This window comes from Schistocerca americana, chromosome 4, assembly GCF_021461395.2.
Source record: "Schistocerca americana isolate TAMUIC-IGC-003095 chromosome 4, iqSchAmer2.1, whole genome shotgun sequence".
Classification (NCBI taxonomy): Eukaryota; Metazoa; Arthropoda; class Insecta; order Orthoptera; family Acrididae; genus Schistocerca; species Schistocerca americana.
Genome location: NC_060122.1, coordinates 24,726,041 through 24,737,566, shown reverse-complemented (window position 1 = coordinate 24,737,566; position 11,526 = coordinate 24,726,041). Strand labels below are relative to the sequence as shown.

Below are 11,526 nucleotides of genomic sequence, written 5' to 3'. Positions count from 1 at the left end.
TCCACGGGTGGAATACATGGCAGTAAAGTGTAAATTACTTAATTTCATCAATAAATTTTATGTTATTATCCACTCAAAAGCTGCATTCTTTATGGGGCAACGTTTACGTCGTCCAAGACTGCGCTGGGCAGGGCACAGTTACCACGCGCTCCTTCCCTTTTGTCTTTGCGGGACACCAGTGTACTTGAAAGAGTAATTTCGTCCCGAAGATCCATAGCGAGGCGATTTTCAATTGTGTAGAACATGGCATAAAACCAGTACATATTTGCAAATAAAAAAATATGGCAACGTATTTTCCACATCTCCCAAGTGAAACGGTCCTAAAATATATGCAATAAGTCAACAAAAAGCTACTTTCATTTCTCACAAAAAATGTAAATTTGCAATTCACGGAGGTGCGTATGCTAATTCTCAGGATATTCTAGCCACGCATCAACAAATAGAAAAGCAAGATTTCAGCAATTATTTACAGTGATCACTCTACGGCACTGAGGATGAAAGCTAAGTAAATCTCAGGATCAGTGACCTCGGTGGCATTTCCAATTACTTAGCCGGGCAACTGGTTACACCACGCGAACTGTCTGCCGCTGCTGTTTTACAGATCTGATGACAGCTGTAAAGTCGAAACCAGTAATTTGTTTAAATAATTCAAAACACGGGCAACGGCCTCGCCGCAGTGGGTACACCGGTTCCCGTGAGATCACCGAAGTTAAGCGCTGTCGGGCGTGGTCGGCACTTGGATGGGTGACCATCCAAGCCGCCATGAGCTGTTGCCATTTTTCGGGGTGCACTCAGCCTCGTGATTCCATTTGAGGAGCTACTCGACCGAATAGTAGCGGCTTCGGTCAAGAATGCCATCATAACGACCGGGAGAGCAGTGTGCTGACCCCACGCCCCTCCTATCCGCATCCTCCTCTGAGGATGACACGGCGGTTGGTTGATCCCCGTAGGCCACTCGTGGCCTGAAGACGGAGTGCTTTTTTTATTATTATTCAAAACACGACCAGGACAGTGAGTTTTTCAGTTTCTTTGGAAGTAACGACAAGTGAATCTATTCCTCGTCTCTAATTTTCAGTAAAACGCTACGAGGAATAAGAAATGAATGCCTCTTTTATTACTTACGACACGAAGCGTGAGCGTTGTGTCTTAGTGTAACAGGCTGGTGCACATGACTGCTGTGTGGAATGTAGTGTGTTGATGACAGAGAGAGAGAGAGAGAGAGAGAGAGAGAGAGAGAGAGAAAGAAAGAAAGAAAGAAAGAAAGATAGGAGAGAGAAGAAGAAGAAGCAGAAGAAGAAGAAGCAGAAGAGAGAGGGTGACGACCTGCCGCAGCTCTCCTACAGCGAGCAGTCGGGCTCATACCGCGCCAGACGGGCAGACTGGCGAGTGTATGGACTGAGCACTGGCTCGTAGACACTGGGATAAGGATGGTTAATTCTCTAGTCTGATAGCCTGACCCCAACACTAGGTGTCACCTGGCGCAAGTCTGCCAGACGCTTTTAAAAGCACGAAGTGGAGAGTTCTCCAGAATAGGTCTTACCGGCTGTTCCACGACACCACAGTGGAATGGTGGGGTTTCAGAATGAACCCACGTCTTCGTAATGCCATCACATCCCCCTCGTCTCGATCGGGTGCTCTAGACCTTTCGCGCCGTCCGGTGTGGACGTGGATTCTAGGCGCTTGAGTCTGGAACCGCGTGACCGCTACGGTCGCAGGTTCGAATCCTGCCTTGGGCATGGATGTGTGTGATGTCCTTAGTTAGGTTCAAGTAGTTCTAAGTTCTAGGGGACTGATGACCACAGATATTAAGTCTCATAGCGCTCAGAGCCATTTTGAAAACCTTTCGCGACAGGGAATAACGAACGGGGAAAGCTTTGTTTGGTTTGCGTTCTATTACTAAAGTTCATTCGATAACTCTTTCTACTTCTGAACTTTCACTGGAAACGTCCGTGAGCGGAATAATGACACGAAGTGGATTCGGTGAAACCGGCTGAATAGCTGGTGGACTCTGGAAAGCGTATTTCGAACTCATACATTACAGGAGTCTCCTGCCTAACCAAATTCCAGCTTAGAAGAACAGACAAGGTACCTGCCGTTTCGCGCAGAGCATCTGCGTTTGTTTCCCAGATGCTTCCGGCTACATTCGGGAGCAAATTTGTTCTTTTACCAAACTTTTTCGCCGGGTCCGTTGAGTGCCACTCACATGAAGCTTCGTGACACCCATCGACAACAGAACTGCCGCGAGCGCACTCCACGGGATACTGCGGTGAGGTTAGTGGTTTTTCCACGGCAGTCTCATTTCATCGGCACACCCACAGCGCTAGAGCTGCAAAATCAAAGCAGTGGCAGTACGCAGTCATGTGACCAGGTATGGTTAGATTACCAGGATTTTACCTAGACTGGTGTTACTATTCCCATGAAAAGACAAAAAAAAAAAAAAGGAAGGACGCACCACGAAGGAAGTATCCAAATGGACGGAAATCGGTAGATCCGCTGCACATTTAGAGACAAGCAAATGATTACAATTTCGGTAAAATTGGGCAATTTATTGAAGAGCAAGATGTTCACAACTTGAGCGAGTCAGCAACGCGTTGCTTCACATTTGGACCTCCTGCCATCGACTGACAGAGTTGCGGGATGTCACCCTGAGGAACAGCGTGCCAGATCCTGTGTAACTGGAGCGTCACATCGCCAAAAGCTCCAGGTTGTTGGAGGGCCCTGCCCACAGTGCTCCGAATGTTCTCAGTTGTGGAGAGATCCGGCGACTTTACTGGCCAAAATAGGGTTTGGCAAACACCAAGACAGACAGTGAAAACCCTCACCGTGTGTTGACGGGCATTGTCTTGCTGAAATATAATTTTCTGTTTTCTTAGAATATTATCAATCAGGGCAGGGCTATAGCCATTGCTGGAAGCGATTTTTTGGATGTTTGTAGTTCTGCTTGAAAGCATGATTTGGTTAATGGAATGGATACCACGTGTTGTGTCACTGGATCCAAGTCTGCATGTTTATAGCTGTGCGGATGTTGGGAGCTTGCAGGTATTAGTGTATGTTTTCTCTTTAAATGCTAAATACTTTTATTCCTTGTACAAATATCTACATTAAGGTCCAAGAAATTTATAGAAGAGCCTCCAAGGTAGAATGTAAAATGAGTTTTCTTATGCTGTTAGTTTGAATACTGTAGTTATGTATCTAACTATCTAGTAGTACCAGTCCACAAGCATAGAATATCATCTACATATCTGAATCAGTACTCAATTTTAGAGTTCAATGCCTCTTCCTGTAAGAAAAATTGTTCGAAAAACATTGCTACCGATATGGTAATCCCTGAAAGCTCACAGAATCCACACAGCCATAAATATGCAGCTTTGCATTCAATACAGCATCGCCTCATATCTGCTCCATTATCCAGATCATGCTTTCAAACAGAACTGCGAAACATGGAAAAAATCGCTTCCAGCAATGGCTATAGCTCTGCTGTGATTGATAATATTATACGAAAAAGGACAGTGAATAAAATTACACCACTTCTGTAAACTGGCAATACCAATCACTCAATAGTTACAAAGCCTGGGGAAAAATGCCATATACTGGCAACATTTCAGACTGTCTTGCAAAAACGGTAAAGTATCTTAACTTCAGACATACGTTTTGGAATGCCAATAAAACATCAGAATTTTTATTCATTATCAAAGACCAATTGCAACCCTTGGCACTGAGTGTTGTATACAAAATCACTTGCAAGTAGTGTGAAAAAGTGTTTACTGGTCGATGAGGCACTCATGTGGCAATTAGGCTACGTGAACACGAGAGAAGCTGGCCATCAGGGAAGAATGATTTGAGGTTTGCTGATCATCTTTCAGCAGAAAAACATTCATGTCAAATACAAAGTGAAGTTTTACTTCCTTTAAGAAAGCAGAAAGATCCCTACTGGAAATACTGCTATTCAACAAACAGATGACACAAAACGCCAGCCTAGTATTAAATGATCAGACTTAGTTTCCATTTACCCCTTTGTTAAATTAAGTTTTCGTTACAAATAACAAATTCAGACTGTAAATCCGTCTTATTTCTCATCATTTGTTAAATGTATCTCCAGGTGAAAATCTTTTTTACCCCTTTTTTCGTTAATGTAATTTTTGTATGTTTTCCCTCGTAAACACTCTGTCATTTGGGTATCTTTTGTACAAATAATATCTGTGTAAGTCGCACTTCATGTTTGTCTGCGTTTGCGACATTCAGTTGTCACCTGAAGACGGCCTGAGAAGCTGAAAGCCAGTTCGTGACCAAATAAAAACAATTTTGAAGAACATAAATGTTTTTCCTTTTTAATATCAAATTGCTGTGCTGAGCAGACTAACACAAAGAAATCGACAGTTTGATATACTGGAAGAATGTAACTAAACCGTCAGCTTCTTCATGTAAGCTCCAGCACACCGTCAAATTAAGTATTTCCACATTTAAATTATTCTCAAGTGCCATTTCAGGATAGACAAAGGATATGCGGCATGCTATATATTAGAAAAGTATGATTAATGAACTGATCGGAAATAACTGCTTTTACAACATCTGAGTCGGGCCTTCCAGAGCTTACGTACAAAAATAATTTCAACGAAGGCTATAATATTCATCAACCGGATCTTTGGTGCCAAGGGTCTATAAACATTTATAGACTGTATTTCCTTTAATCAACCATCAAACGATACCAACATCGAATAAAATTACACAATGTGAAAACCCAAACTCACACGCACAACATAGCCAAAAACATACAAATTGAGCATATACTGCATTAGGACGGAATAAAGAAGGTGTTGTGACGATTTTATTCTGATGTAGCACTTGAACAGCATATTTTTTCAGAATGCCCAACGAGAACTTCTCTCGTGTTTAAACACCAACCAAAGACGATGTCAAGAGATGAAACAGCTCCAAGGAATGAGGTGTAACAAAATAGAGTCACTGTCTCTTAAGTTATTTTTTTTTAATTTTTATCATTCATCGAGTACACACAGACACACACACACACACACACACACACACACAAACACTCATACACACACATTGTAATATGGAAGTGCACTTGCAGACCTCTCTAAAAATTAAAGCACTGTAAAACTGTATTAGTTCTCGATTATACAGGGTGCTTCCTAAAGAATATACATATTTCGAGCGCATATATTTATTAAATTTTAAGCTATACGAACATAAAACTGTACACACATATTTACGAACTTCCCGAGTTCAGATTACAGGTATGTCCCCCATCAGCGATACTCAAGTTCCTCCCATACTCGGGCAGCATGTCCTTCGTCACTGATGATATGGCAGTACGGATCCAGTTCTTCAACTCTTCCAGGTTTTGTGGGAGTGGTGGTATATACACGTTGTCTTTAACGAAACCCCACAGGAAGAAGTCAGAGGGTGTCAAACCTGGTGACCGTGGAGCCCAGCTGAGACATGCTATGTTGCCAGCACCTTGACGTCCAATCCAGCGGTTCGGTAGAGTTTCATTCAGATATTCACGCACTTGGCGAAACCTGCCAGGTTAGCCGAGAGTGCTAATGCGCTGCTTCCTTGACTCGGGTATGCGCGCCGGCCTCAGATCGAATCTGCCCAGCGGATTACCGACGTCGGCCGGAGTGCCGGCCAGCGTGGATATGGTTTTCAGGCGGTTTCTCACATCCCACTAGATGAATACCGGGCTGGTCCCCACGTTCCGCCTCACTTACACAACTCGCATACATCTGAGCATGTACGCGCCATTCCATGGGTTACGCTAGATGTGGACAGCTGGGGTACACTGATTCCTTCCTGGGGGATACAGGGTGGTGGCAGGAAGGGCATCCGGCCACACCTTAACATTAACCCTGCCCAATCCGTTCCTGACCGTGACGACTCTGCGAAACCGCAGGACAAAAGCACCACCACAAGAAAGAACGAATCCACGCACTTGGCGACTACAGTGATGGTGTGCCCCATCTTGTTGAAAAATGAAGTTGTCTTCTTCGTGCAGCATCAGAAATAACCACTTTTGTATCACAGCGATATACTGCTGACTGTTAACTGTGTTTCCATCAAAGAAGAACGGGCCGTAAACACATAATCGGGATATCGCACAAAACACGTTGACTTTGAGCGAATCTTGCAGCTTAGAGTACCAAGTGTTATCTCTCGTCCGTAAAGCTGAATCCTCAATATTCATATCACACTTTGCAAGCCAAATGGACCTTCAAGTTAAATATTTCCACATTGAAATTGTCTGTGTTACTTATTAAAAGACACACAGGTCGCTTACTGGCATTAATTAATTGTGGGTTAGTAGATGATAGTACTGCGGTCTGTGTACCAAGCATTAAATTCAACTAAATACGTAAGGACTGGTCGCACATGTGCACGTCTGCAGATATAACATACAGCTTATGAGGCTTCAATATTAGTGTCACATATAAAGAACGCCAGAGGTTCGATGTCGCTACCACACCTATCGCAAGAGCAATGGAATTTAAATATATTAACAGCTAAATCGTCTATTTTACTTATTAAAATACACATAACGGTAAATTCAACTACAATAGTACTGCTGTCTTTTCTTATTGTAGACTGGAGAGTATAATTGTTCACCCTCTGTACATCACCATGTTACAACAAAATTGTAATGGCTTTAATGACTGTAACAACTACAAGAATCAACCTTTTTGTGCATATTTCATTGCAATCCCTTATGTAGAGAGGCGGGCGCACTGATGGCCTAATGCTATTTTGATGCCTTAGCTTATCTTACGTGATTCTGTTGGGACTCTCTTTATTTCAGCATGGAGTGGATTTCTTATATACTATTCTTACATTCTATTTTTATTTTCTATTGTTTTCTATTTCTTTTTATTTTGTCGGTCTCTCTTCATTTATCTTGGCTGCCTTTCTTTTTCTTTTTTTTTTGTAAATGTATGTATATATATGTATATATTGCAATTTTTGTTCATCTTGTCTTGTTTGGAGGAATATTCACGACCTTGGCATTTGCCTTACTGCTGAGTGAAAACCCCAGTAAGGGTTGTGTGTTTTGCATCCTGTGTTTGGCTTCTGTTATTCTTTTCTTGTCCTTCCGTTGGGAGTAGGTGTTGCAGTATTTGTTGATAGGATGACTATGTCGTCGTTTTTTGGTTCTTCTAAGCTGATTGCTATTATTATGATCCGTGTTGGTAATGGGTACCTATATGCAGGAAAGTTTGTTGGGTGGTATTCTTTCTTCAATTCTTCTGTTCAGACTGCATTTCAGTCTGTTTAGTCCTATTCTTGAGCTTATTTTTATTAGTCCCTGTGGTATTGATTGTGTTTTCGCTTGGTTGTAGACTATTGCTCCTCTTGTGCTGCATGGTGCATTCAACGCGATTCTAAGGATTCGTCTTTCAGATGCTCTTACTCTCTGGGTTTGTGAGTTGTGTGCCATCCATACTGGGGCTGTATACTCTAGGACTGGCCTGATGAAGGCCTTGCATGTGTGTAGCATTGTCTCGGTGCTAGCTCCATGTCCCCTGCCCCTGACGATCTTTATTAATCCTACTCTGCGCCGCGCTTTTGATAGAATATCTGTGATGTGTTGGTTCCATAACAGATTCCTGTCTAACATGATTAGGTATTTTCCTGTGTCTTTTGGTGTGATGCTTTGGACCGATACTTGGACTGTGACATCCTTTTGGTTTTGGCTTCTATCTATTGTCCTATTTCTGTGCTGGAATACGACAAGCTGGCTCTTGAGGGCGTTATTTCGGAGAGTCCTTCTGCTGTGACAGAATAGCACCAGTATGCCGTGTCATCGTTGTATCGTTCCATCTGGTGGGCTGTGGGACTTCGTATGTGTATAGTGAGTACCCTTGCGGTACCCCTGCCTCTGGATGGAAAGTGTTCGTTGGTTTGCCGTTAACGTACACTCTAGTTGGCCTTTCGTCTAGTATATTTTTGAGTAGGGTGATATAGACTCGTGTTCGGCAACTACATATTATTAATATGTTATTACATTGGAGAAGCAAAGGTTAGTTTTTAGTTTTTAACTATTTATGAAAGGTACGTTTCTTACCAATTCTCCATTACATAGAATAGACAAACATTGGTTTTTAGCTATTCACTGACAGCATGTTTTGAACTCATTTTCATATTGCCTCAGAAGTTTACCTGCCTCCTGATTCATGTGACATGATAGACGCATGAGTGTAGCTATGTGGTACTTTATTTAGAGCGTGTTTTCAACTCTAACTTTACACAAACATTGGAATTTTTTGCGTTGTTGATGTATTTTCGCAGACTTGGAGAGAGTATTGTGACCCTGGGGAACATAACAGAAATGGAAAATAATTAATAATTGTGTCTTAAGCCAAGCACCGTACTCATATTGAACACTGAACGTTTTACTAGAGCAGCCATATGTTGATGAAGACAATCAACAGCAGCTTAACAAGGTAGCTGATTTTATTTCTCGTAATTGAGTTTAATGGAACAGTAGTTAAAGTAAATGTCATGTTTGAGCACTATACATTTTACTAATTCTTTTGTTACACTGGATTACCAAACATTGTTTTTTTTAACTGTTGTTGGTGAGTATGGTTTATACTCTTTGTAATGTTCCACAGCAGATAATACATAACTTTCAACGAAAGCCAGCCTCTAAACGACTTTTGAGAAGTCAGTAATGAAACATAGGAGATGAGAGTTTGAGAGTTTATGATGTTTTTTTTTTTTAAATAATTCAGGTCGTTTCGAAATGCTTGAGCTGCAATGTAACTGGTGCTTTTATTTCAGTACTGGGTAAAATGCTAGGAACTGACTGGGGGAGCAGAGAGACAGCTGGTTTATTAAGCAGTTAGCGCATATCTGGAATTTTTCTTTCTATGCTGTTTGGTTATTGGGTAATGGGAGGGACAGGGGAGTGGACTCTGCGTAGTTTGATTACGTTATTCATAATGGGGCGTAGCTGAGTACATCTTGCATTCAAGATCACAGCCCATGCCCCTGCGTGTAGATAGCCCCAGTGCTAAGTCTAAGTGGGCCATGATCGCCATAGCCATACTTAACGTACTTGTGTTCGAATTGTTGATAGCGAATTAGAAATAGAACTTCCTTTGTGTTTAACAGCTAAATATTTGCCTGAGGAAGAAACTGTTAGAGTATTGTGGAAAGGTTCGGCTTCTTACCACTATTGTTAGCCTTCTTATTTTCGTTTTGATATGGAAAACGTAGGTGAGCTCATCCTGGAGCTACGTTTCAACACCGCATTGGTCGCTCTACAGGGCACGCTCTCGCTACTTGCGGTGTGCCCTTTTCTCCGCACTAAATGATTTCAAATAAGTATCCCAGGCCTCGCTTCGGATCCAGCCTCGTGGCTTTGGTTTGGAAGCCTGCCTCCTAACATCTGAACAAACGCGCGACGGCACTTGGCCCCGAGTGCAGGCGCACCTCGCCTCACACCCACTGTTTGTCTGCGGCGCATCATTTGGATTAATCTTGCCGTCCGGTCACGAGTCGTCCTGTACAGGACAAGGATGATGTACCGTTAGTACAGCCATTAGCCTGGTACGTCCATCTTGGTCTCTTTTCCAATAAAGATCTATGTGCATGTTTAGCAAGTATCGGCTAGTAGAGAAATACACGGATTCCGTTACAAATTAAGCAATTTTTCGCGGACCATCAATTTTAACAACCGCGTCACGATGTTGTCACTAATTCACCTCCGCTGTGACTGCCACAACACCATATTCTGATGCTTACTATCCGGACTTTGTAGCCAACGATGGGAAAGAACTTAAGTCGAGAATTCAGCTCTCCTCGTATATTCTTATCCTCGGAAGACTTATCCTTACTCTTTGCAACCCCTTATTAATACTTGGTGTGTTTTTAAGTATATTCTTCATCTCCGTGGTGTGCTAAGGTTAGAAGAAACGATCGTTGTGCTGTTAGCCACTGCCCGCTGCGTGGCGCGGCCGTGCTGCGCTCTGCTGCTCCCCTGTGCGCCTTAGTTGCCGTCGCACACGTGTCTGTTGGGACTGAGACGGAAATTTGCCTGGCGTGTTCATTCACATTTTCTAACTTTTCTTTTATATAACTTGTGTGATATTGTATTGTATGGAACTGAGGATCTAGCAACGATGGAGAGGCTTCGTCCCTGCCGTAGCCCGCAGTGGTACACAACCCCACAACAGGCTACAGTAGTCCACTCACCCTACCGCCGCCCCACACCGAACTCACAGTTATTGCGCGGTTTGGCCTCCCCGGGAACGTCTCACACCAGACGAGTGTAACGCCAATGTGGTAGAGTAATTATGGCGTACGGGTATGTCGAGAAAGTGTTTGCGAGAAATCGCAGACATAGTGTAATTGAGGCGGAATAAGGGGAACCAACCCCTATTCGCCGAGGCAGATGGAAAACCGCCTTAAAAACCACCCACAGACTGGCCGGCTCACCGGACCTCGACACTGATCTGCTGCGTGTATTTGTGCCGGGGAGCGGTAAGCCTTCCCTCCCGAAAAGCAGTGCTCTAGACCGCTCGGCTAACATAACTTACTTTATCTAAACTTGCTTTATCTAAAATTTGTGTGTAGTGCTCCGCCACAGAATGACTGTACGAATGTCAGAGTTATAATCGTTTGCCCAGGTCAGTGCCTAGACAGGACAAGACAGGCTCAAGTGCAGTGGCACAACCAGAATGACAAACAGGCAGGACAACCAATCCTGCTATATCGTGGTACACTAGCGAGGCAATTGCCACACATCGCTCGAGGGAGATGTCTGAATCAACAGTTCAGCAATATGACCTCACTCTGAGGAGAACATAACATCATTCTGACAGCAGTGCAAGGCGTCATAACAACACGTAAATCTTACACGAGACCGTCTTTCGACTCACTGATATCGCAGAAAGCGCCAGTCTGAAGACCTGAAAGTCACAGTGCGGGCAGTGGTGAAGACCGCTGACGTATCCAGAAACCGTCCCACGTTCGATGGTCCTCACAGACACCTGGACACCACTGCACTTGCTGACTCAGCTGCCGTGGCCTCAGCGACAGCCTCGACAGCCCGCCGCCTTCGGCCTGTTACCACGTGGGGCAGTGGTGAAGACCGCTGACGTATCCAGAAACCGTCCCACGTTCGATGGTCCTCACAGACACCTGGACACCACTGCACTTGCTGACTCAGCTGCCGTGGCCTCAGCGACAGCCTCGACAGCCCGCCGCCTTCGGCCTGTTACCACGTTACACTGTGCTCGTGCGCTGTTGATGCCACAGAGCACATGATTCACTTCTAAAGCCAGAGGTAATGAATGTATAATTCGCTAATCCTGTCTCATTAGCATCCACGGCGCCTGACAGGACCTCACCGCCATTCTCCATGCTTCATCATCCTGCATCTGTAAGGTTCACAACCTATCGACACTTATGGAATGTGAGTGTTGTACACGAATATTATGAGTCGTATGGGTGCTGTACAAAGAGTCAATGATGTCTGTATAAGATCTGAGGCACAGGCAGTTGAAG

At 43.7% G+C, this 11,526-nt stretch overlaps 1 pseudogene; it reads left to right on the top strand.

Moving 5' to 3' along the window:
• The first annotated feature begins 658 nt into the window (after positions 1-658).
• Positions 659-776, top strand: LOC124614632 (annotated as a pseudogene).
• The last annotated feature ends 10,750 nt before the right edge of the window (positions 777-11,526 follow it).